The sequence below is a fragment of the Oryctolagus cuniculus genome, chromosome 2 (assembly GCF_964237555.1).
Source record: "Oryctolagus cuniculus chromosome 2, mOryCun1.1, whole genome shotgun sequence".
Taxonomy (NCBI): domain Eukaryota; kingdom Metazoa; phylum Chordata; class Mammalia; order Lagomorpha; family Leporidae; genus Oryctolagus; species Oryctolagus cuniculus.
Window position 1 is genome coordinate 58,075,873 of NC_091433.1, and position 27,909 is coordinate 58,103,781.

The following is a 27,909-nucleotide window of genomic DNA, read 5'->3' on the forward strand; positions in this document are numbered from 1 at the left end:
TAGCCAGAGGGAATTTGGCAATGCTCTGAACACGATTTTATGAAGGCTAGGTTTTTGCTTATTATTGTTTATGATTTTTAAGCTTTTAAAAACAGGTAAAAAATTAACTACCTTTCAGCCTAGTGTCACTAAAAGATTAAAATCTTTTGTTAAAAGTAAGTTTGAAAACAAACCTTAAAACAAAGAAGCATTGCCTTAGAATCCCAAAGTCTTCTGAAATATTTTCAACAAATTGCTTCACATGGGACTCCCATTCATAGCAACAAGATTATCCTTTGTTTTCACACTAAAATGACCTAAGGTATATTTTCTAGAATCAGAAATCTGGACTTTGCTTTAATTTACTTGGGCTTAGTCTGTTCACTGTGACAATATATTGTATGTATTTTTTCAATCTATTTTAAAGGCTTTGAAAAAATTTTATTTATATACATAGTAACGCAAACACACACTCAAATTGCTCATATTAAAAAGTTTTAGATTTAGGGAGTTCTATCTTTCTCACATAAAAGTTGTCCATACCTCATACAAAAATATTTATATATGGGGTATAATATACTAAAAATTTATTATTTTAAGATGAGCAGTTTCAGATTAAAGGTTTATGCTCAAGTAGATGTCCATGTAACCAGGAATAATTATTTTGCCATTGTTTTTATTAATTCTCATTAGTCAATGCAAATATATATTCAAGCATCGTTTTTTACATTTTCAAAGAAATGCATTAACACCATTTCCTTTAAAATTGAGTCATTGTATATTTTAAAGTTTTATTTATTTGTAAGGGGGAGTGAGAAAGAGGGAAATACAGAGACAGAGAAACAAAGAGACACACACAGGGGTAGGTTCAGCCCTCTGATTCACTCCCTAATTGCCCAAAATAGCCTGGGCTCAGTCAAGCCAAAGACAAGAGCTTAGAACTTCATCCAGTTCTTTACATGTGAGGCAGGAACCCAAATACTTGGGCCATAATATGCTATTTACCATAATTAGCAGGGAGCTGGATCAGAAGCAGAGGCAGTAATCTTTCTCAGGCACCCTGATATGGGATGTGGATGTTTCAAGTAGTACCTTAAGCTATTGCACCAGCACCAAACAATAATTATTGGAATAATATTCATATTCGTTGAAGTATGGCTTTGGCACCAACATGTCAGATTCCGAGTGCAGCAGCTAAGGTTATTTACGTTCCCCAAAGTCAGAGATGAAAGACACATTTCCAAGACCATGACAGACTGAAGAATGATGGACACATGGACGGAGGAATTTAGAAACAAGATTCACAATGTATTTTTGGGTTATATTGTCAGATAAAGTTAAGTATTTTCTAATAATGTGCTAGTAACTATTTAATGGCTAGCATTCTGAGAAAATAAACTATATAATTATATTTTGTGTATGTTACTTTTTAAAAGACTTATTTATTTGAAAGTCAGAGTTAGAGAGAGGGAATCTTCCATCCATTCATTCATACCCCAGATGGCTGCAATGGCCAGGGCTGGGCCAGGAACTCAGGAGCTTCACTCAACTCTCCCACGTGGGTTACAGGGGTTCAAACATTTGGGCCTTCCTCTGAGCTTTTTTTAAGCCATCAGCTGGGGGCTGAATCGAAGTGGAGCAACTAAGAAATGAACCAGTGCCCATAGGAATGTCAGTGTCACAGGTGGAACTTTACTCACTATACTACAATTCTGGCCTCAACAAATATGTGGTAATTTTGTTGATATATAATGTGTTGTATTGCTCACAATCTATATGTGATAATACAATATGCAATGTTGTTTATTTTATATTCTATATGGCTAATCAACTTTCACTGAATGCATTCATTAATTTTGGCTGAGCTTTTGTATTTGTAGACAACTTATGGTTGCAATTGACAGATAAGAATATTGCTGAGCCGGCGCCACGGCTCACTAGGCTAATCCTCCGCCTAGCGGCGCCGGCACACCGGGTTCTAGTCCCGGTCGGGGCGCCGGATTCTGTCCTGGTTGCCCCTCTTCCAGGCCAGCTCTCTGCTGTGGCCAGGGAGTGCAGTGGAGGATGGCCCAGGTGCTTGGGCCCTGCACCCCATGGGAGACCAGGAAAAGCACCTGGCTCCTGGCTCCTGCCATCGGATCAGCGCGGTGCGCTGGCCGCAGCGCGCCGGCCGCGCCGGCCATTGGAGGGTGAACCAACGGCAAAGGAAGACCTTTCTCTCTGTCTCTCTCTCTCACTGTCCACTCTGCCTGTCAAAAAAAAAAAAATATTGCTGATATTTATGTTGACAGATACTTTTGTTTATGTTACTAAATGTTCAACTAAGTTGTTTGACATAAAGCTGCTTCTGTACATATTTTTAGTTTGGCTTAAAAGTTTCTTTATCTACATATTGTGAGCTGTTACCTAACTCCATGCCTACACAAACTATAACCTACTCTTGTAATAATTAGCTGTGTCTCAGCCATTCACAAGCAGTCAACTATTCAAAGTATGTTCAAATAAGACCTATTAAAGCTTTAACCAATAGGATTTATTCTTTCCTTCACTCCATTTCCTATAGGCCACTTTCTTTTCTCTGGCAATAAACATTGGCTCACATGGTAAGCCAGGGCATTTTGAACCATATTTAGCCTGAATTTTTGCCAAATTCTATGACCATGACTAAAACCATTAAAATCTTTAAAATTAGATTTCTTGTAATTTTTTGTCTTTACCAGTAACAAAAGCAAAACAATGAAGTTATACACACACACACATATCTATCTATCTATCTGCACACACACAGTATAGTCAGTAGATCCTTGAGAAGATTTTGAAGGTGAGCCATCTCGATTCATATGCAAATTTATGTGACTATATAAAAGCATCTTCCCAGGAATAAGTCAACATTTTAGGGAATTTAGAGGATCATGACTTTGAGAATTTGAATAATAAGCTTGTTAGTCTCACTCAAAAATACAACAAACACATTTGTGAATTAAATATGATGAGTAAGAGCAGAAATGTAACCCAAGTATGATAAGGTTGGGGCAGGATCAAGGATAATTATTTTGAAAATACTCAAAGTAATAAACTGGAATATAGAACTCAGACAGTTATATAGAATTAATCACAAAGGGAAAAAGTGATTGAAAATATGAGAAGAACAATTATGAAGACATGATAGGTACAATTAAGAACTGTATAGTTCTTCTTGAAATGTCAGAAATGAAAAGTAGAATAAATAATCAAATGAGTAGTTACTGAGAGTTTTCACAATTGAAGATTTGGATAGCTATTTTTAGTCAGTATATCTAACAAAGAGTTACATCCTAAATGTTTAAGGAAGTACAAATAAACAAGGAAAAGTTAAATGAAGACAAATAAATGAAATTAATAGTCAATGTATAAGTGCAAAACATGCTTCATTTCAATGAAATCAAGAAGTACAAATTTAAATCATATGGAAATGTAATTTTGTATACATTACACTGTAAAAACTATGAAAATATAATGTTGATGAGGATATAGAGCATAATAAACATTCATATACTGTCGATCACAGTATAAATGGAGTGAAAGTCAGTAACATCAATGAGTGTTGAAGACAAACAAGTGACATGACCTAAAAATTCCACTTTGCAGTCTGAAGAACTCATATGCAAGTGTGAATTTTGCTGCATTTTATAATAAGGAAAAGTTCATACACTTAAATGCTGACCAATAGCTAAACAAATAATTGTGACAATCTACTCTATTCTTAATATAGGATATATATGTATATCAATCTAAATGAGTAAACTTATATACATGCCAGTATGTATAAAACTATAAAAATGACATGAAATAAAACTAATTTAGAATATAAAGTTACTTCAGGGAAGAGTGATAGGATAATCCAATGACAAGAGAACAGAAAATGTCTGTATAATATGTTATTTCTCTTATTTATGTGTTTATTTATTTGAACTGCAGAGAGGGAGAAAGAGAATCTCCCACCCCATTGGTTCATTCCCCAAATGCTTCCAACATTAGAGATGACTGAGGCTGAATCCAGGAGCTCAGAACTCAGTTCAGATCTCCAATATAGGTGGCAGGTACCCAAGTACTTGGGTCATCACCTAGTGACTCTCAGGGTGCACATTAGCAAGAAGATGGAATCAGAAGTAGAGCTGGGACTTGAACTGATGCACTCTAATGTGGGATGCTAGCATTCTAAGTGACATCTTAACCAGTGTGCCAAACACCTAAATCTTGTGTATTTTTCAAAGAAACACATACAAATATGATATAAACTTAAAACTTGTTAAATATAGATGTTTATTGGGCACTCTCTATACTTTGTTTAAATATTTTTAATTTAAAAAATTAAAATTCAATATCATTCCAGAAATAAAATCTCAAACTTTCTGCAGTTGTTAGCTAATTTAAGCCCTTTGACACCTCAAGAAGATAAAATAGTAATAAATCTTAACATAATTAAAAATAACAGAAATGTCAATTTTTAATATATTTGCTGTATTTAACTTAATAGTAATCTCCATAGAGAAGGTAATGCATATATCAAAAACTATTTCAATTTCAAATTATTTTACATGCAGTGACATTTTATGTATTTAGTTATATTTGTATTTACTGCCCGTCAACTTGACAACGTGTTTTGTTGTTTTGTTTTTGGTCACATCTGTTTCTGTTCTCATACCAGTTTTACATTAAAACAGTGAGTAAGGGCTTTGCAATTGGTGGATCTAAAGCCTGTTGGCTAAATTTTCCTAAAGTTTAAATTAAAGATTTCTGTGATTGATTTTTTATTCAGAATACCTATTTAAATGTTATTTGCAGCATTAAATTGCTTTGAACACCTTTTCAGAGCCACTCTTCTCATCCAACATGCCTGGCCTTGAAGACAAATTGACTTAGTCATTTAGCTTCCCTAATCACACCACTTATAAATTTAATCATGAAGAACTTGTACTTGAAGTTCTGGGAATTAATGATTGCCCTGAAACTGTCAGCCTGTGTGACTCTCATTTTTTTTCATGTGAGATGAGAACATCACATTAAATGTTTGTTGAATAAAGAATGAAAATTAGAATAAAGTGACCAGTTCTTCAGAAATTAGGTTATGTTGTTTCTCTAGCTTTAACTTGAGTTGTAGTTGTTTACTTTTCTTGTTCAAAACTAATGAACTAAAGTAGAACATGGTAAAGGGATGGGGTACTCAATTGGGAAAATAGGATCATAATACCAGTTCTGCTTGTGAAATAGTTATATACACATTTGTATCTGTAGTTGGCTTTGGGCAAATTCTATAACGTTCCAGGCCTCAATACTTTCTTCATCTTTAAATGGTGAGTGCACAAGTAGATAATTTTGAATGTCTCATTAGGTTTTTCTTTTGTTTTGTTTTGTTTTAACTGGAATCTTGGACCAGTTATGTGCATAACATAAAAGACTTTTTCTATCCAATCAATGGACCAAGCTAAACATTTTGTCTTTGACAACTTTTTCTCTTGGTATGTATTATCAGTTATTCAGCACTGCACCTATATAAAATACATCACAAATAAAAATTGTGGTATATTGCTTGAGTAATATTTCTTGTGATTTTCCCCTCTTCAGCATTTTTACTTTCATTAACCTAAGTTAAGCCACTAGCATCTTTTTCATGAGCTTGAATTTCCCTTTTAACCTATAATCCTTTTCATTTTTCTAAACCCTTGCTTGTCTCCAACATTTTCAAGGAACCTTTCCTCAAGAAAAATCCCTGATTTCATAAACGTTAATGGGTTCCCTTGGCTTAATGGTTAAGGTCTAACTTCTATTCCAACCTGACTGTGGAATTCTGCATCTTGCCTAATTTGGATTTCTCATTTTTCCAGTTTAATCTTGTGCTAATTTCTATCTCCCATCATATCTTTGGATACAGACCCCTGCCTCCTCTAGAGAAGTCACACAAGTCAAAATCAACAAAATCAATTGTCCACTTTCACCACTCTGTGCTTTTTGGCAATGCTCCTTTTGCTACACAGTACATTCTTTCTCCCTTTCTATCAAGTGAAACCTTATTTATTAAGTTTCTGCTCAAATAGGACTCCTTTTTTTCTTGAAAGATTCTTTGAATACCCTGGAAGAAAAATTTTCTCTTCCCTCACCGGAAGTAATTTCATATTACTTTTATATGATTCTATTTTATAGTATATATTTTATAGTATTTTATTCTATTTTATAATATTTTATAGTATTTGTTCCTAATACTTTCTCTAGTAGGTTACGTGTTCAATTTTTTCTTTCTTTATTGGTTCATGCATTAGATATTTGTTGAAGACCCGCTGTTCATCAGGCACTTTGTTAGAATGTGGGGAACAGAATTGCAGTAACTGATGTGAGCTTTTAACCAGCTATTGTCCATGTGGAAAGTCAGCTTTAAAGTAAATTTTAATTTACAAAACAGGATATGGGACCTGGTAGGGAATAGTTTCTGCAAAGAACACTTTAAAAGAAAGGAGAAAAATCTGCACAGAAGGGATTGCATCTAGGGACTTCCCTTGTTTGAGATACACCACTCACTTATCAAGTATTCACTGCTTTGCACATAAAGCTTGATAGATTTTATTAAACACACTGTATTTGGAGTACATGCAGGCTTTCTCTAGGGTGTTGGGTAAAGGCCATAAGTAGTGGAGGTATTTCAGAGGTAGAAATAATCTAGTAAGAATGACAGTTCTCAAGCAACCCAACAACCATATTTCACAGGGAACATGTCAGTGTTGCACACTGTGAAGGCACATATATTATCTTCACACAACTCGAGTAATAAAACAATTTCAGCCGTACTGATCTGCCTCAGAACTACTGGAGTCCAAGAGACAAGAATGGAATGCATCAGAAACAGCATTCTGCACTCACTTTGCAGGAGACAGTTCTAGACCAGTGCAGCCTGGCCGCCCAAAGAAGCTCAAGGCGCTCCTCCAAGCTCCCCGCCCCCGCCCTCAGGAGCTAGAGATAGCGTGATTTATTGATTGTATATTTGACTCATTTTCCTAAAAAGCGCAGACTCAGTATGAAAGGTGGTGAGAACGTTGGAGGGCCGTAGTTTTTGTTCACGTTTCGGTCCCACTGCAAACCCTCCTGCGGGAAGCCTCACCCAATGCACAGACGCCCCAGTGCACAGCCACTCCGTTGCCAGGTAACCACCTCACCCTTAGCCAAGTCTCCGGAGGTCGCCAGCCGCTTCCGCCTCCCCTCCCAGCCGCTCCAATCAGCGCCCAGTGTGTACGTCACGTGAACCTCAGGGGCGGGGCTGGAGGGCACAGCCCGCCTCCCAGCCTCGCGGATCCCGCGAGCCGGGCCGCCCCGCCCCCGGCAGCCCGCGACCTGGCGGCGGGGAGGGCGGGGCGGGACCGCGCGCATCCTTGCTCACTCTCCCCGGTGCCGGTTTCAGCACCTTCGGCTGTCCGCAGCAGCAGCCGCCGCCTCCTCAGGTAAGGAGCCGGTGGGGCTTCAGGGTGTGAGACCTGGGCAAGCGCAGCTTTGTGAGCCGCTGCAGCGTCGTCTAAGGAGAGTCTGGACGTCCCTTAGATCAGACTTGGGGTATGTGCGTCCTACAGGGCCTTCCACGCGGTGATGCCTGATGGGTTAATCCCCTGGGTTGGAGTGGCATACACCTGATGATTGCAAGGCACAGCAAGCAGTCAACGTGTATGTACCTGAACTACCTCTGGAATGTATGCTGACCGTTTGGCGAGACGTTTTATTTTCATTCCCTAAAATGATTAGATGTATCCAGATTGATATATAATATAGTTCAGATTGCTGATTCTCAACACTGCGCTGGGCAGATAGTTCTGTATAGTTTCCTTATCCCTTTGAACGTGGTTTTAATATTAGCATTGTAACAAGCTTTGGGTAGAGAAGGAAATGCATTTCAGAAAAACTATTGAATGTAAGAGAGGTGTAAGTAAGCCATAAAGCAAGAAAAGTGCAGACTTTTACAATCAAGAATGAAAAGGAAAAAGACATTCGAGATGACTTTTTTACTGTATTAATGAAAAGCAATTGATTGTAATGAGACTTAGTGAAAAGTTTGATTATGCATCAAAAGTCTCTCTCGCTCTCTCTCTCTCTCTCACACACACACACATAAACACACACACACACACATACATTTCTGAGTGAGAAATATTTTGACTCCAGAGAAAACTGAACAACAAAACAAGCATAAGTTCATTTTTAAAAATTTTGCAAAATTTATTCAACTAAAAACTCAACAACATGAGTTTAAAATCACCAATTTTATCATTCAAATAACATTTCTAGGTAGCAGCAACCAGAAAATAAATGAAAAATAATTTATGAGGATTTGTAAACCCAACAAGGATTTAAAATTCTGTATCTGTAGATTTGTGAATTCTCTCATCACTGCCCTGCTTGAGCAGAGCTGATGCAAGGCTGGCAGTAGAGATTCTGCCTCAGTTGCTTAACTCTGCAAGAAAATGCATAATTTATATATATATATACATATACATATATATATATATATAGTATTACCTGTTGGAAAGCAAAAGTCTGACAAGGTGTCTGACAATATTTCCTGTTCTGTGATGTGAAATTAAATAATCAGTGACTATGAAAGTTTCAATTCAATAAAATTTTTGGAAACAATGCTTTAGGGCTTTGTTTACAAATTAATGTTATAAATAGTACGTTTAGGTCATTACATTAAGAATTCCTGGAAAGTTTTCTGATTGGAATAAACCAATGATCTATTTCAAAGGACATGCATGGAAAGGAGATTCACATACTTCTTAAGTGAGCCCCACAAATTTCTACTGCATAGAAACACCAGCTAACTTTTACTTACATTGATCTTACTTTCTCCTGTGATGGTATAAGAGGAGTGCTTAAATAGCTGTGAGCATCCATGAAGAAAACATTAAACATCCTTACTTAAAACTTTTAAAAGTCTTCTTTTTTATTTTAATACCTAAGTTGGTATACTAAAATTTCTCAAGTTATCCATTATATATAATAATTCCATGATTCAACAGTCACAAATTAATTTAGCTTAGAAAAACAATCTTTTAAAGTTCCTCTATTCCCAGGAGAGGGACTAGTAGGACTAGAGTGTTTTTGTTGTTGATACAGATTCTCCCTCGCAGCCCTTAGCTGGGCCAGAGAGGCTCCTGGTGATTTTTAAATTACTCAAAGAAAAGTAGGAACAATTTTATGTTTGTTTTGCCCAGATAGATACTTGAAGTCTAATCAGAATGATTAGGTTGTCACTACTGATAAAATGTGCTGCAGACTACCTAGTTTTATTCACCTAAACAGTGCCATGAGACTAAAATGCAGTTTCTCAAATGACCCTTATATAGGCCAGCGCCACGGCTCACTGGGCTAATCCTCCGCCTGTCGCACCCCAGGTTCTAGTCCTGGTTGGGGCACCGGATTCGGTCCCGGTTGCTCCTCTTCCAGTCCAGCTCTCTGCTGTGGCCCAGGAGTGCAGTGGAGGATGGCCCAAGTGCTTGGGCCCTGCACCCTCATGGGAGACTGGGAGGAAGCACCCGGCTCCTGGCTTCAGATAAGCACAGTGCGCCGGCTGTGGTGGCCACTTGGGGGGGTGAACCAGCAGAAAGAAAGACCTTTCTCTCTGTCTCTCTCTCTCTCACTGTCTAACTCTGCCTGTCAAAAAAAAAAAAAAAAAAATTGACCCTTATAAGGTAGAGTGTGAGTGGTATTAATTCAAGGCGCATTATGATATTGGACGTGGTTGCTTCTTGTGCTGGTAATGTCCATGAAGCATTCCATTTTTGAAGCTTTACTTGGGAGTACCATGAACTACTAAATGAATAGCACTCCTGAAAATGTAACAGCAAGTATATTTGATGAACATTTCCATTTCCATTGTAGCTTTTTGTACATAATGTTTCACTTTCATAATTCATTACATTAGTTCATTAGTTTAGAGGAAACTTTATGTTGACTGACCCCATAAGCTTTTAAGAAGGGGGCTATCTGGGCCGGTTCTGTGGTGCAGTGGGTTAATGCTCTGGCCTGAGGCACCGGCATCCCACGTGGGCACGGGTTCGAGACCCGGTTGCTTCACTTCCCATCCAGCTCTCTGCTATGGTCTGGGACAGCAGTCGAGGATGGCCCAGGTCCTTGGGCCCCTGCACCTACGTGGGAGACCCGGAAGAAGCTCCTGCCTCCTGGCTTCGGATCGATGCAGTTCTGGCCGTTGCGGTCATCTGGGGAATGAACCAGCGGATGGAAGACCTTCCTCTCTCTCCCTCTGCCTCTCCTCTCTCTGTGTAACTCTGACTTTCAAATAAATAAATAAATCCTTTTTTTTTTTTTTTAAAGAAGGGGGCTATCAATGGGATTAGCAACTTATTTTATCTATGCATAAGTCCTGTCTTTGCTGATACAACATTTTACTTAGAAAATTTTAGGATTAATTTCAGGTCTCTGTCAATATATTGGATGCATATATCTAGGAAATTTTTTAGTTTAGTGACATTCCATTTGCTGTTTCCTTGAATTCTCCTGTTTGATTTCCTTTGCTGGCTTTTCTCAGTTGGATTGCCAAAAATAATTTCATATTAATTTCTTAGGTTATTTATGTATGTGAAAGAGTGTTAGAGGGAAAGAGGGAGAGAGAGAAAAAGGGAGGGAGGGAGGAAGGAAGGGAGGGAGAGAGGGAAGAAAGATGCTTCTGTCTGCTGGTTCATTCCTCAGATGGCCACAGTAGCCAATTCTGGGCCAGGAACTCTGCCCTGGTCTCTCACGAAGCTGGCAGAGGCTCAAGTGTCTGGGCCATCTTCCTCTATTTTCCAGGTACACTTAGACCAGGTCACTTAGACCGAGGACAAGGACAAGGAAAGGGGCTTAGGAGGGGGTTCTGTGGTCACCCTCACAGAACCCAACAGCACACAAAACACCGAGGGGCCTACTTGCCAAAATCCAGGGGGGACCTTCCAAGTCCGACACGCTGTCTCTTTCTCAGTCACGTTAGCACGCCAGATGTTGAGGTTGATTTCTCCTTTAAAAACTCATATACAAAATCCTACTCAAATGAGATTAAGTAGAAGAGGGAGGGAGTATTGGGGTTTACAGATTAATTTATGACACAGCTCCTCTACTCTTCCTTCATGAGGAATGGTTCTATTTATAAGAATAAAGGTAAACATTTTGGTCATGCCTATTATAGAAATAATCCTAAATCTTTTATGAAAATATTTTGATAACACTCTCAATGGATTATTTACTCGGAATTTCTTAGCTTATGGATGACAGTATGTGATTTTGTTTGACTGACTCAAAATGGAGGTATGAATGAGTTTATTGAAGTAACAGTGAATTGCTTGTTCAACCAGATGAAAAAAATCATTTCCACATTTTAGCACCAAAGACTCCATAATCTTCCAAGCAGCTAGATAAATCTAAATAAAAAAAATACAAATTTGTATAATTTTCATTTTAGTGGTTAAGATGTAGGAAAGTAATCAGATAAATATATGTAGATGTGTGATGAACACAACTACATTCACCTTTCCACATCTTTGAATCAGTTTCTTGCTTTTCTTGGCCTTCTCTGGAACCTCTGTGTTTTACTGACCAAATTGGAGTTTATACTGGTTGGTATAGGTGGTCATTTGTTGAGACCAAATGAAAACTGCCATATTGACCTTAATTTTCCTACTTAGTGCCTAATCCAGGATCTTAATGGAGGCTAATACTGTACTTGGTGTGACCTATTTTATCATCTAAGCTTTTAAGAACTTCATGATTTAACTCAATACGCAAGTATTAGGAATATTCAGATAAAAATGCCCTGACAAGCATGTAAAAGGTAAACTCAGGAATGGTAGAAATTTAAGAGATTAATCCTAGTTAGAAGATAACAGAGGCAGTTTTTTTCTGCTAATTTGTTTCTAACTTATCTCTACTATTATTGAACTAGATGAGTAGTTCTAAAGCTTTATTGTGTATGTAAATCATCTGTAAGTAATATTTTAGAGTTTTACCCCCAAGATTCCGAGTTGTTAGATTTGGGGTCTGATCTCTAAATTGGAATTTTTAGCAAGTTTCAAGGTTAATTCTTATGGAAAATCCTTGAGAACCACACTTTGAGATGCACTGATTTAGAGATCTTTAAAATATTATTTATGCGTGATTATCTATGACTCTACAAATCATAGTGAGAATAATGGTTATTTAGAATAATGGTTATTTAGAATTATGGATACTAGACCCAGGAAAACATAAATTTAGTGAGATAATGGCTGATTTTTCTAAAAAAAAGTTTTCATTTACTTAGTTATTTACTTATTTGAAAGGCAAAATGACTGGGAGGAGAATGGGGAGAAGAGAGAGACTGAGAGCGAGAGAGACAGAGAGACAGAGAGAGAGAGATTGATTTTGCATCTGGTGGTTTGCTTCCTAAATAGCCACAGTAGCCAGGTCTGGGCCATGCCAAAGCCAGGAACCAAGAACACCTTCTGGACTCCTATGTTGGTGGCTGGGGCCCAATAACTTGGACCACCAACCATTGCCTTTCCAGGTGTTTTATGGAAGAAGTGGGATTGGAAGTGGAGTAGCCTCAACTTGAACTAGCACACTAATATGGGACGCTGGTGTCACAAGCTACAGCTTAGCCTGATGTGCCACAGTGCTGACCCTTCACAATGGCTGTTTTCCAAATAATACACATGCATTAATTATATAATTATAAAAGATAATTGCTAACTTGTCTAACTTATCTCTATTATTATTGAACTAGATCAGTAGTTTACATAGGTCTGAGACTGTGGTATATTTGGATTTTAAACACTGATTTCTCAAAAGACTTTTTTTTTTTAGTATTTGCTTTTTGTTTTTAGCAATAAAGGCAATGCATTTTTATTACAGAACATTTACAAAGATAAAAAGAATATAAATGTGAGTTTGACAAAACTTCCCTGAATGTCAATATATCTCTGTATATATCTCTGAATTTCTAATATACATTTTTAGGTATTTTTATTGATTATTTTATTTCTCAAGCCTACCAGAAACATGAATCAGAATCTTTCCTTTTGCTTTTTCTTCTCCCTTTGTTTAGAAAGCTTTTCCATCAGATATCTTTATATTTTGTTCTTTCATCTCCTTCAAATATTTGCTTGATAGACATGTGAGATCTTCCCATTGCATCTTTTAAAAATTGCAATGTGAATTCCATCTCCAGAACTCTGAATCCTCTTTCCTTGCATTATTTTTCAGTGTACAATTTATCTAGTAATATATATCATTACTAATATTCTTTTCTCATTTTCTGATTTGCTCCTTCAAGGATAAAAGCTTTGGGAAAACATATCTTTTATGTTTTATTGGGTGCTTTACCTTCAGTGCTTGCCTGGCACATAGTTAATTGCTCAATAACTATTTGTCAAATGAATGAATGGAGAATTGAATATTAAATTAAAAAAGTGAAAAGAATAATAACATTTCCCGAATCCTACCACTCAGATATAGCTATTTACCTTATGATATATATTCCTCATTTTAAAATGTATATGTGTATAAATATAAATTTTAAAATACAGAGCTGTAGTACACAATTATGTTAACTGTGTAGACTTTTTTCAAATCATTGGTTCATAGTAACTTTGTGCATTAAGTATTTTATATAAATGACAGTACTTCAAAAAGTTCACGGAGCAAAAATTTTGAAAGGGCAGGCACTGTGGCGTACTAGATTAAGCCTCTGCCTATGGCACCAGCATCCCATATGGCCACAGGTTCTAGTCCCAGCTGCTCCTCTTCTGATCTAGCTCTCTGCTGGTGGCCTGGGAAAGCAGTGGAAGATGGCCCAAGTTCTTGGGTCCCTGCACCCACATGAGAGGCCCTGAGGAGGCTCTTGGCTCCTGGCTTTGGATGGGTCCAGCTCTGGCCATTGCGGCCATTGCAGAATGAACTGGCAAAGGAAAAGCCTTTCTCTCTGTCTTTTCCCCTCTGTCTGTAACTCTGCTTCTCAAATAAATAAATAAATCTTTAGAAAAATGTTGAAAGCCAAGCATATTATGGGTCTTCAAAAAGTTTATGGAAAATTTGTGTTATGGAAAAACTATTCATGTATTTCATTTTTCTGTACCAAAATAAACATATTTATTTGTGTATGTGTGTGTGTGTGTGTGTGTTGCACCAAAATAAATTTTAAAAAATTTTAGAGACTTAGAGATAGCACCCATTTGCTGGTTCATACTTGAAATACCCTCAATGGTTGGGACTGGGCAGAAGCAGAAACTGGGAGTTAGGAACTCCAAGGAGGTCTCCCTTGTAGTGGTAGGAATGCAATGACTTGAGCCATCACTTGCAGTCTCTCTACACCTGCATTAGCAGGGAATTTGCATTCAGTAATTGAAGCTGGGAATCACACCGAGTTACTCCTTTGTGAGATACAAGCATCATCATTACAGTAAATATTCACCCTCTCATCCTTTTTTTTTAAGTTGTAAGAGTGATGTTGACTCTATCTCTCTCATGATATTTTAAGTTTCTAGAAGTAAGTTGTCTATTATTTACTTTTATAAAACAAAAATTATATATGTGTTATTTTTTCTTCTTTACCTAATTCCCAATGTCTGGTTAAACAATTTGAGCTTTTTTTGGTGTTTATAACTAACATTTTATGCTGTCTATGATTCTCTTTCCATAATAACTTCGTTATTTCCATAATGGAAATGAGAAAGAAACAGTACTATGACTTCCATGGCATTGTGGAATAGACACTGATAAAAATTGTCATAGATCTGACTGAAATAGACCAAGTTTTTCTAACTGAGCAAATCTAATGAGACAATGACAGTTTAGATGTATACTAGGAGAGAGGCTTTTGAAATTTCTAGCAGATTTTTGATGGTCCACCTATGACACTCTGTTGTACCTTTTCCATAGCACCTATGATACCAATTGTAGTACCTGGGTATAATGGAAATGTCTCCCAGATCACAATGTGGTTGATGCTAAGATCTTGTTTTAAGTGTTACTGTGAGGTTTGTGTATGTGTATGTGTGTGTGTTTTTCTATGATCTTATAAGTACCATTGAGGGTTCTTTCAATTGTAGGTAACAGAAAATACAATTCTTATTACTGGCTTGTATAAATTAAAATGTCCAAGGACAGAGTTGCATGATGAGTTATGTCACTCATAGCTAGCTCTAGTGCTGAACTGCTATCATTTTGAGTCACCCACTGTGTATTATGGTAGTTTTTCCTCAAGTTTCAGGTAGAAGTTTCTGGTAATTTTATATATCTCTTCATGATGACCAAGATGAGATCTGTTACCTGTGTATGACTTCAGATGATCTATTACTTAAGTCCACAGAACAAAGCGCCTCTTTAGTTCATCTAAAATTCCTATATTTCATGATAAGACATATATGCTCTGTGTTCCTATCAGTGAACCATAAAAATGATCAGGGAAATGATTCACATAAGTCAAAATCATGTTCTTTAGTTAAGGGATTTGAATTTTTCCTAAACCTGCACAGAAGCAGAGGAGAGAATCACAAATACAGATGTAGTTCTATTTCAGAAAGAAAGGAATAGAGATGGTGGGGAGGCAAACCAATACTAACTACTGTGTTTAAATGAAAAGTTGTAAGAAGCCCTGTCAGGAGTTCCTAGAAATATTGTCATAACCTAGAACACGTCTGTGCTCCTGTAACACAGATGACTACAGGTACATTGAACCTATGAACAGAACAGGGCTTTGACCTTTATTCCTTGAGGGGAAATTCCTCCTTTGAAATATAAAAGTGTAGAATTTTTTATTAGAATTATATTTTATGGCTGGCACCGTGGCTCACTAGGCTAATCCTCCACCTGCGATGCCAGCATGCCGGGTTCTAGTCCCGGTCAAGCGCCAGATTCTGTCCTGGTTGCTCCTCTTCCAGTCCTGCTCTCTGCTGTGGCCTAGGAAGGCAGTGGAGGATGGCCCAAGTGCTTGGGCCCTGCACCCGCATGGGAGACCAGGAGGAAGCACCTGGCTCCTGGCTTCAGATTGGCGCAGCGCGCCGGCCTTAGTGGCCATTTGAGGGGTGAACCAACAGAAGGAAGACCTTTCTCTCTGTCTCCCTCTCTCTCACTGTCTAACTCTGCCTGTCAAAAAAAATTATATTTTATGTTTATCTTTCCAGTTCTACTAATACATTAGTTTTTGTCATGGGTTTTTTAATAAGTGATGGAATGTAAAATAAGGAAAAAACATTAGATTTGGAAAAACAAAGCCTAGGTTTTGTTAGTGATAAAAATATTTTCTCTTTCAGTGCTTTTAAAAATATACATGTATAGGCTATACTAAAATACAAACACACCCCTCAGTTTAAATAATTTAAATTTTGATTATCTATAACCCGAAGGTTCATATTAAGGAAAATTAAGGAAGAGTGCTTTATATATGGTCTTCAGTAGTTACTTATTATAGTTAGGTTTGTGGTCATTTGCCAAATTACAATAAAAATAAAAATAAAAAGAAGATAGGGATATATGTTGTGGGGTACATCAGAAGTTTTGTTTTGATGGTGAAGTTAAATTTAATTATAGACCCTCATCATTTCCCATCTACTTCTTTATGTTTTTACTACCCTCTCACCCTCATACCTTCTTTTAATAGTGTAAGATAATATTTGTCCATTATGTACTCTTGTAAGTTAGTTGTAGAAAAATAATTTTTACTTACAAGTTTAAATCCCACTTGTTTGTTGTAAAGTCCTGACCATTTGAAGCATATGTAGGCAAATTTTTCTTTCTTTTTCTCTAAGCATCTTGTTCATCATCAATATGCAATCAGACATTGCATATTGCTTTACACATTTATTTGTATCTATGGAGAATGAAGTCAAGTGCAAATAACAGAAAAATCAGTCGGTAAAGCAGACATTGTTTTTCATGTAACATGATGACTAAAGACAGGTGTTGTGGCACACTAGGTTAAGCCACCACGTGGGACTTCACATCCTATATCAGAGTGCCAGGCTCAAGTCTTATATGCTCCACACTGCTGATCCAGCTTCCTGCTAACACAGAGAGGGGGCAGCATCTTTCCCCCTTTGTGGTAAGCCCTAATGGAGTTCCTGGCTCCTGACTTCGACGTGACCTGGTCTTGGCTGTTGTGGGCATTTGGGGAGTGAACTAGCACATGGAAGGTCTCTCTGTCTATCCTGTCTGTCTTTGTTACTCTGCCTTTCAAATAAATGAATGAATATATCTTTTTTTAAAAAAGAAAAAATAACACATCAGTAATGCTAGGATTGTAATAGTTCCTCAGTTTTATTGGCTTTTCCTTCATGTATGCAAGGTAGCTACTGCAGCAATAGCATCACATCCACATCCAAGTCAGAAAGCAGATAGGAGAATGATGCCAGAGATTTCCATTTATATCTCATTAGTAGAAACTGGGTCAGGTATCCACATTTAAGTCCCTAATTACCCAAGGAGGATGGAATTTCTACAATAGGTTTAGACCATCGCCATTCTCCTAACGGTGGAATAAGAACCTCTCCTCCCTTAGATGAACATATTTCTACCCGTATCAAAGTGGGAGCTTTGTTAACAGATAAAGGTAAACTTTCCCCTCCCCCTTCTGGAGTAAGGGAAGTGGTTTTTGGTTAGACAACATATATTATCTGCCTTTCGATTGTCTGTCTCTGCTCTAAGCTTCTTGAAATAGTGATTTTTCTTTTCTGTTTGTTTCTTGTTCTTGTATCTTGAGGAACCTGCTTCAGTGCTTAGCCATGATACATGTTCACTACCTGCTGGAAAGGAATGAAATATAATGATGCAGCAGAGCTGTATGAATTCATATATTTTCATGAAATAATATGTGATATTAATGAAGTGGATACATAGATAAATAATTTATTATTTAGCTAAAATAGTGTCAACGCTGCTTATATGTTTTGGGTCTTATTCAGTAAATCTTCTACTTCAGAGATTCAGTATTATTATTTTAAAGCTTTACTATTTACTTTGCATATTAAAATTTTCAGTTTCGCATTTGTTTGTATTCTGTGAGATCAGTGTCAGGTTATTTTACATTTTCTCCTAGGAGTATTGAATTACCTATAAGTACTTATTGAATGTATATTCTTTACTCCAATTACTGCATTATTACCATCATTATACATTATATAACAGTATATGAAAGGAACCATTTTGTACTCAGATTTTGTTCTGTTAGTCCATTTGTGTATCCTTGCGTCAATCCCATACTGTCTCTATTGTTATAGCATTATGAAAGATATTGATAACTAGTAGTACAAACTTTCAGCTTGTTGGTGTAAAACCTCTGATTTTTCAAGAACACCTTTGCTATTCTTGGCTATTTGCATTTTCTTATACATTTTAGAATTCACTTGCAATTTCCACAAAAACCTAATAATTTGATAAGAATTGTATTGCTTCCTTTTTTAAAAGATTTATTTGAAAAGCAGAGTTGCAGAGAGGGAGGGAGAGACAGAGAGAGAGAGAGAGGTCATTCCTCCTGTGGTTCACTCCTCACATGCCTGCAATGGCCAGAGCTGGGCTAGGCAGAAAGCCAAGAACTGGGAGCTTCTTCCAGGTCTCCTACGTAGGTGGCAGGGGCCCGAGCACCAGCCCATTAGCTGCTTTTCCTAGACCATTATCAGGGAGCTAGATGGAAAGTGGAGTAACCAGGACACAAACTAACTTCCACATGGGTTGCCAGCATCCCTGGCGGCATCTTTACCCACTATGCCACAACAACAGTCCTTATATTGTTTTTTTAGATTAATTTGAGCTAATTTACATGTTTACAGTATATAATCATTTGTCATGATTTATATTTACTTATTCTACATTTGATTTAAAAGATAAGTTTCTTTGTAATTTCCTTTCTTGTAAAGTCTTTTTTTTTGAGATTTCGGGAGGATATAAATAATTGAAAGGTAATTATTTTATTATACTCTGAGAAAGTATGTAACTTTTCTTCTTTAAATAATTTTGTAAATTTTGTAAATTTACTGATGACACTATTTGGGCCTGAGAGATTATTTTTGGAAAAGTTTTAAATGTGGACTCATTCATATTCAGACTATTTAATTTTGTTGTTCTTTCATTAAATTTGGCAATTACTTGAGTAATATTTCTGTTCATACTTATTGCTACCATATTGCCGTAGAGGTGTTCTTAATATTCTTTTTTGATGTCAGTAGTTTGTATAGTGGTATTGAGTCTATTTCTAAGATTAATATTTGTACTTTTTTCTGATTTTGTTTGTTTTCCTTCATTGAACTTCTAGGAGTTCATCTAAAGGAATTGGCATTTTGTTTAGTTGACTGTAAATTTCTAAACTTTTTCATTGATTTCTCCACTTTTAGGAATGATTTCCACTCATATCTTTTTTTTTTTTAGTCTTATTTTATTTATTTGAAAGACACAGAGAGGTAGAGCGAGAGTGAGAGCAAGAGAGAGAGAGAGAGAGAGATCTTCCATCCACTGGTTCATTCCCCAGATGACTGCAATGGCCAGAACTGAGCTGATCTGAAGCCAGGAGCCAGGAGCCAGGAGCTTCTTCCAAGTCTCCCATGTGGGTGCAGGGACCCAAGGACTTGGGCCATCTTCCACTGCTTTCCCAGGCCATAGCAGAAAGCTGGATCTGAAGTGGAATAGCCAGGACTCAAACCAGCACCCCTATGGGATGCCAGTGCTACAGTGCTTTAACCCACTGCACCACAGCGCTGGTCCCACATTTGTAGCTTTTTAAGATTCATTTCCCATTCTTTCTCAGTTTTTTGAGAACCTTCATTTTTTGAACCTTGATTTTCCTTCATTTTTCTTTTCTATTGGGAAAGCAATCAAAGCTGTAACGATCCTCAACCCAAGCATTGCTTTATCTTCAGCTCACATATTTCTGTGTGTTGTGACTTTGATATTTAGTACTAAACATTTTACAGCTTCCATTTTTATTATGTTTTTGATTCGAGGATTATTTGAAAACAATGTTTTCTAAATTACTAGCAGTTGTGGATTTTCTGGTTATTTTTCTTACTTAATTCAGACTAAATTCCACTGTGGCAAGATTTCAATATTTTGATGTTTTGTAAGGTCTTCCTTATGGTTCAGCATACAGTTCATCCTTGTAAATATTTCACATACATTTGAGAAAAGGTGAATCCAATCATTGTCAGGTATAACATTCTATATAGTAAATTGAGTCAATTTTATTGACTATATTATTCTGATGTTTTATACCCATATAGAATTTCTAGGACATGGCTACTAAAATGAATTTCTTACATTCGGTTAGCATGAAAACGTCATACCTTTGCCTTCAGTTTTTGAGGGATATTTTTATTAGGGGTGTAGTTATCTTTTTCTCAGTGTTTTAATTTCATTCCACTTTTTCTGACTTCCATTATATCTATTTTTTTTTACTGTAATGTTACCATTTTTAAAATTTAAGATGTTTTCTTTAGTTTTTAGAAATTTATTATGGTATGCCCTAATAAAATTTTGTTTAACTTAACCTGCTTGAGATTTGGTGAACTTCAGAAGCCTGATTTTCAGAATCATTTTTTTGGAAATTTCTTTTCTATTTCTCTGAATGTTGGTTCTGTTGTCTCCTTTCTGCACTTGTTCAGCATTGTTATTGTCTCTTAGCCTCTGTTCTATTTCACTCTTCCTTTCCTCTTTGCATTTATTGTGGTATGTAATATTTATTTATATTTCACTGCACTAGTATTAACTTATCCTAGATCCAACCAATGACCTCATTCTTTGAGATACAAATTCCATTTTTTTTCAGTTTTAGAATATCCATTTTATTCAAGTATCCAGTTCTCTAGTAAAAATACTTCACTTTTTAAAAATATTTATTTATATAAATTTGAGAGTCAGAGTTACAGAGAGAGCGGGAGAGAGAAAGAGAGATCATTTGTCTTCTGGTTCCCTTCTCAGGTGGCAGCAATGGCCAGGACAAAGCCAGGAGTTACATTTGAGTCTTCTGCTTGGGTGGCAAGGGCCTAAACACTTGGGCCATCTTCTGCTGATTTTCCCAGGCCATTAGAAGGGAGCTGGAAAGGAAGTAGATCAACTGGGACTCAGACTGGTGTCCACATGGGATGCCTGCGACTCAGGCAGCTTTACTCACTGTGCCATAGTGCTGGCCCTGAACACTGCACCTTTTAAGCTACTTGTTTGTAACTATACTGTAAAAGGACTATGTTGCCTAAGCTAAAGGGAAGTGTATTGAACATTTTGTCACTTAAAAATTCTGCTGTTGGGATGCTTACATCTCAAATTAAGGTGTCTGGGTGTGAATCCTGGCACCAGTTCTGAGTTCAGGTTCCTGATCATGTGCACCAACAAATGATGGCTCAATTTGTTGGTTCTTTGAAACTCTTATGAGAGACTTGGATTGAGTTCTGAGTTCTTGGCATTGGCATTTGCCCAACTTTCATTTTTATGGGCTTTTGTGGGAGTGAACCAGTGGATGGGAGCATGTGCTCTCTCTCTCTCTCTCTCTCTCTCTGTCTCTCTCCCTCACACTCCTCCTCAAAATACATAAAGAAAAGAAAAACAACTGAGAATATCAGTGACACCAAGAAGAAAATTACAAATCAGAATTAAATACCTGGAATTTGTTGTTGCATTAAAATGTTGTTACTTTAAAAGATAAGCTTTCAGAGTTCTCAAGATGTAGCTAGTACTTTGGAAAGTTTTATCTAAGTATGAATTGCGGGATGAGAACTACTTGTGTAGCAGATATTTTCAGACATTTAGGAACCTGCTAGTGGAGATATGCTGCAGTACACATTTTCAGTGGAATAGAAAGAATTAAGATTCAGAGGATCTATTGTTGATGTGACATGAATAAGGCATCAACTGTGGATGATCATGCAAGGTTACCAGATTCTCTGTAAATGTTCCTTTGAGTCCCCAAACACATATCATAATCAAACCCATCTCTCTCTTTTTTTTTCTTTTTTCTTTTTTTTTTTTTTTTTGACAGGCAGAGTTAGACAGTGAGAGAGAGAGAGAGACAGAGAGAAAGGTCTTCCTTTTCCTTTGATTCAACCCCCAAATGGCCACTACAGCATGCGCGCGCGGCGTGCTGTGCCGATCTGAAGCCAGGAGCCAGGTGCTTCCTCCTGGTCTCCCATGCAGGTGCAGGGTCCAAGCACTTGGGCCATCCTCCACTGCCTTCCTGGGCCACAGCAGAGAGCAGGACTGGAAGAGGAGCAACCAGGACAGAACCAGTGCCCCGACTGGGACTAGAACCCGGGGTGCCGGCGCCGCAGGCGGAGGATTAGCCTAGTGAGCCTCGGCGCTGGCCAAACCCATCTCTCTTGAAGCTTATTTAGATAGGATTGAGTTTTCACTCTGTCCCATCATGGTGATTATTTGTTCTTGTGTCTGCTTTGTTCATCTGCCTGTCTGTGACATTGCTTCAAAAATTACTTGTGGAATAGAGCAGTATGAGCCGGCGCCGCAGCTCACTAGGCTAATCCTCCGCCTTGCGGCGCCAGCACACCGGGTTCTAGTCCCGGTTGGGGCGCCGGATTCTGTCCGGTTGCCCCTCTTCCAGGCCAGCTCTCTGCTGTGGCCCGGGAGTGCAGTGGAGGATGGCCCAAGTGCTTGGGCCCTGCACCCCATGGGAGACCAGGAGAAGTGCCTGGCTCCTGCCTTCGGATCAGTGTGGTGCGCTGGCCGTGGTGGCCATTTGGGGGGTGAACCAACGGCAAAGGAAGACCTTTCTTTCTAGCTCTCTCTCTCACTGTCCACTCAGCCTGCCCAAAAAAAAAAAAAAAAAAAAAAAAAAAGAGCAGTATGAGGAAAATGGAGCTAAAAGATAGGTTTATTTTGGTGCAAAATCATTTGAAATCCATTTATAACTTCTTCATAATATACATTTCAGTGAACTCTTGAAGACCCCACCTATTAGTGTTTTATCTGAGAGATAAACTTAAATATGTCTGAAATATGATGGCTGGGGGTGGTGAGTGGAGCAGGAAACTCCAAGGGAAAAATGAAACGATAAATGAAGTTTCCCAAATATAATATAAAATGTGATTCGAGTATACATTATCTGTAAATAGACTTGTTCATTCCAGCTGTTTTTCTCTCTTAATTTTGTTAGTATTAGAAATCACTACTGTGGATGATAGTGTTGTGTAGCTACCAAATTTACTTACTGGCATCCTTAGCAAACTCTGTACTCCCTGAAGTTCCCTCTCATGAGTTCTTGCTGTTAGTTATTATTTCATTTTCCCTGAAGAAATATCTCTCATAACTTCTAGTAGCATAGATTAATTTTATTTTAGAACATTTTATAATTGGAGTAATGGAGTATGTATCATTTTAAGTTTGACTTTTGATCATCCTACTTCATTTTAATGATGGTATAATAAACCCAGTGTAGGGTTATACAACAATGTTTATCTCCCAGACTGGGAGACTCTGCTTCTTAGGGTGTGTGTCTCTCTCTCACTTCAAACTCCCTTCTGTGGTACCAAACTCTGCTTTGTGTGTATATATGGTAAGTGTTGAGTAAAAGAGATCTTTTTGCACAACGTGTGCTTTGTTTTAGTGTAGGTTGTGGCCTAACGTATTTTCCTCCTCCCCTTCCAGGGGCGGACACCTTTGTTTCTTGCCTTCTCCCAGAAGCAGTCATCTCTGCCTGTTTCTGAGGTCAGAAAGAGTGTTATGTCTCCTCCACAGAGGCAAATGAGGTTTGCTTTTACTTTCTCCATTGTCCCTGGAGTGAAGGTGTTTACACTTTTCTTGCAGCTGAAATATTTTGCTTCATATGTAAGAAGCTTCGGGGGAGTATATAGTGTTTCATGGATAGCCATGGTTCCATGAATAGCCAATTGTAAAGGATGAGCCATTGAGGAAAATTGTCTGATTCTTCCCCATTCTCCTAACCATCAAATTGAGGCCTGTGGAGAAGATCATAAAAGTGAGTGCGAGCTCACCTTATGTGTCAGTATTCTAAACTGATACTCCACACTTGACCTCTAGGAATTACATATACTTTTATCTAGATTTTTACTATTAGATTTTATGGCCTACTTTGTCCCATACTCTGTGAAATACAAAAGATAAATATGTGCTGTTGCTTTCCATAGGGGTTCTAGATTCTTTGAAATTCATTAGTGTGCTCAAAGAAAGATATAATTTTTTGTTATCCCTTTTTTCTCATTATAGGATAGGAACAATGTTTATAGCTTACTGCATTAGAAATGAAAACATAATTCCCACTTCTTTTGCATTTTTACCTACCTGTTTATTATTTTAGCAAATGCTAATAATTTAAGGCTACCTTCCTCTAGAGGTAATATACTTTTACTTTGGAGAATATTAAGGTAAGATAACTCACCTTAATCCAATCATTGAAAGAATGTTGAAGTTGAGCCTAAGATTTTGTGAGATGAGGTGTGTTTTTCCCTTTCTTATAGTGTAGACCCACATGGTCCTCACTAAAAGAATATTGTTAGCAGGTAACTTTTTCCTTAACAACATCTCATCCCTATTTTGTTCCTCCAGACATATGAAGTTATCAGAAGTTCTTAGATTCTCTGAAATTCAACCACCACTTTATTTTTTTAATATTTTATTTTTAAAGATTTATTTTATTTATTTGAAAGTCGAGATTACCCAGAGAGAGAAGGAGAGGCATAGAGAGAGAGGTCTTCCATCCACTGGTTCACTCCCCAATTGGCCGCAATGGCTGGAGCTGAGCTGATCGGAAGCCAGGAGCCAGGAGCTTCCTTTGGATCTTCCCACATTGCTGCAGGGGCCCAAGGACTCAGGCCATCTTCCACTGCTTTCACAGGCCATATCAGAGAGCTGGATCAGAAGTGGAGCTTCCAGGACTTGAACTGATGCCCATATGGGATGCTGGCACTGCAGGTGGTGGCTTTACCATTTTAATATAGACAAATTTTCTAGGGGTGGAGGAGAAATGTAGTGCCCACCACCTACCCAAGCCCACCTAGATTGGCTTTCTGGACTTCCATGTCTCTGGAATCTTTGAGATTTTACCTATTTTATATACTTTCACACACACAGACACACACAGACACACACAGACACACACACACATATGTCTACTGTTGCTGGAAACCAAAGTCATATTAGTTTATTTTTATTTATTTATTTATTTTTAGTTGTTGGATGGGCAAGAAGACAGAGACAGAGAAATCTCCCATCTAATGATTCACTCCTCAAATGCCTGCAGCAGCTGGGAATGGTTCATGCTGAAGCCAGGAGCTGGGAACCCAGTTGAGTTCTCCCCTATGGTGGCTGTGACCCAACTATTTGAGCCTACATCTACTGCTTTCAAGGATGCACAATAACAGGAAACTGGTGTGGGAAGCAGAGCTGAGACTTGAATTCAGACACCCTGATGTGGGATCTGGGTGTCCCAAGTGTCAACCCAATGCAATGGCAAATGCTGTCCCTAGTAACAATTTTTCTTCAAAACTCAAAATAATTCTGACTATTCAAAGCCCACTGAGTAAACTAAGTAACTATTCTGTATCCCAGACTTTCTTTTTTTATAATTTTTTTTATTTAGTAAATGTAAATTTCCAAAGTACAGTTTATGGATTACAATGCCCCCCCCCCATAATTTCTCTCCCACTCGCACCCCTCCCATCTCCCGCTCCCTCTCCCATTCCACTCACATCAAGGTTCATTTTCAATTATCTTTATATACAGAAGATCGATTTAGTATATATTAAGTAAAGATTTCATCAGTTTGCACCCACACAGAAACACAAAGTGTAAAATACTGTTTCAGTACTAGTGACAGCATTACTTCACATTGGACAACACATTAAGGACAGATCCCACATGAGGAGTAAGTACACAGTGACTCCTGTTGTTGACTTAACAATTTGACACTCTTGTTTATGGCATCAGTAATCTCCCCAGGCTCTAGTCATGAGTTGCCAAGGCTATGGAAGCCTTTTGAGTTCGCTGACTTCGATCTTGTTCTGACAGGGTCATAGTCAAAGTGGAAGTTCTGTCTTCCCTTCAGAGAAAGGTACCTCCTTCTTTGATGGCCCCATTCTTTCCACTGGGATCTCACTCGCAAAGATCTTTCATTTAGGTCTTCTTCTTCTTTTTTTTTTTTTTTTTTTTTTTTTCCCCAGAGTGTCTTGGCTTTCCATGCCTAAAATACTCTCATGGGCTCTTCAGCCAGATCCAAATGCCTTAAGGGCTGATTCTGAGGCCACAGTGCTGTTTAGGACATCTGCCGTTCTATGAATCTGCTGTGTATCCCACTTCCCATGATGGATCGTTCTCTCCCTTTTTGATTCTATCAGTTAGTATTAGCAGACACTAGTCTTGTTTGTGTGATCCCTTTGACTCTTAGACTTATCAGTGTGATCAATTGTGAACTGAAATTGATCACTTGGACTAGTGAGATGGTATTGGTACATACCATCTTGATGGGATTGTATTGGAATCCCCTGGCACATTTCTAACTCCACCCTTTGGGGCAAGTCCAATTGAGCATGTCCCAAATTGTACATCTCCTCCCTCTCTTATTCCCACTCTTATATTTAACAGGGATCACTTTTCACTTAAAATTTAAACACCTAAGAATAATTGTGTGTTAATTACAGAGTTCAACCAACAGTGCTAGAACAAAAAAAAATTCTAAAATGGATAAAGTATTACATTGTACATCAACAGTCAGGACAAGAGCTGATCAAGTCACTGTTTCTCATAGTGTCCATTTCACTTCAACAGGTTTCCCCTTTGGTGCTCAGTTAGTTGTCGCCGATCAGGGAGAACATATGATATTTGTCCCTTTGGGACATTTTTATATTGGTTTTTAACCTACCTTAGATGAAAAACTTCCCCAAATTATAGTGATCATTGTGTATGGCTCTTGACATTTGCCTTCCACTAATTCTGATTGCATGAGAGTGACATTTCTGAATATACTCTGATAAGTGTGTATAAAATGGAATTAAAAACAAGCTTATTTTAATGTAAAAATCCTTTGGAGAGCATGCATAGTTTTTTCATAATTTTTTTCATTTTTGAAGGAAGTTTGAGTTCACAGTAAGAGTAGACAGGTGATCTTAGATCTTGAGAAAGATCTTCTTAAGTCTTTCTCACCCATAACCCCCTCTCCTACCATGATTCTAGGCAGCACAGATACACATATGAAAGATGATTTCATATATTGTCATACATTTTATACTTGATTTTACTCTGTTTGATTAAACAAGCAATGGCCTGTGTTTATGTGTTCCCCTGGTTCATTATACAGTTTTAAATAAGTATCAGTGCTATATTAAAAGACAGAAGAGGCAAGGGCTGGATAAGAGAATCTAAGAACAGCAAATAGTGCAACAGGTAAGAAGGAGGGGGAAAGATTTAGTAGACAAAAATGATAGCCTGTAAATACTAAAATGTCAGAGGAATAAGCCAATATCTTGGTCTGAGAGATCAAGTAGAACTAAATGGAAAAATTTTAATGTAGAATCAAAGTGGAACTTACTGAGACCAAGCTATAGAAAACAGGCAAAAATTATTTTAACCAGGCTTGATTGAATAAACTGTTATCAAGTATAGGCAAAACAAACAAAATAAGCATTCTAAGCTATGAAGCAGATAGATTCACATAAATCATAGCCAGAGAACTTGTAGTGCTTTCAGTTCTAGGACAGAATGTGCATCCTGTGTCTTGATTATAGTTCCTATTTTTTATAGTAGTGAATTGATGACTGGAAGATATAACCAACTTCTCAGAATTAGAGCAGGTTCCTGTTTGTTTATAAGCACTATAATTCCTGGGTAGTCCTAAGAGAGTTCTAACACAGAGAATTGCAAAGAACTACTGTAAAAAGGATGAGGGATAACAAAATGGAAACATCATACCGTGTATGAATTGTTCACACAGCAGGTGCCATTCCTCAT

At 37.7% G+C, this 27,909-nt stretch overlaps 1 protein-coding gene across 4 annotated transcripts in view; it reads left to right on the forward strand.

Annotated features, from left to right (window-relative positions):
• The first annotated feature begins 7,263 nt into the window (after window positions 1–7,263).
• Window positions 7,264–27,909, forward strand: part of WDR17 (WD repeat domain 17) — a 105,920-nt gene continuing 85,274 nt past the window's right edge. The window contains exon 1 of one of the 4 annotated variants that reach the window (XM_051832508.2): window positions 7,264–7,445. The gene's annotated coding sequence lies outside the window, so the exon portion shown is untranslated. Of the gene's footprint in view, window positions 7,446–17,452; window positions 17,567–27,909 lie in introns of those variants that run through there. The other 3 variants (XM_051832497.2, XM_070068306.1, XM_070068305.1) reach the window with 3 other exon arrangements.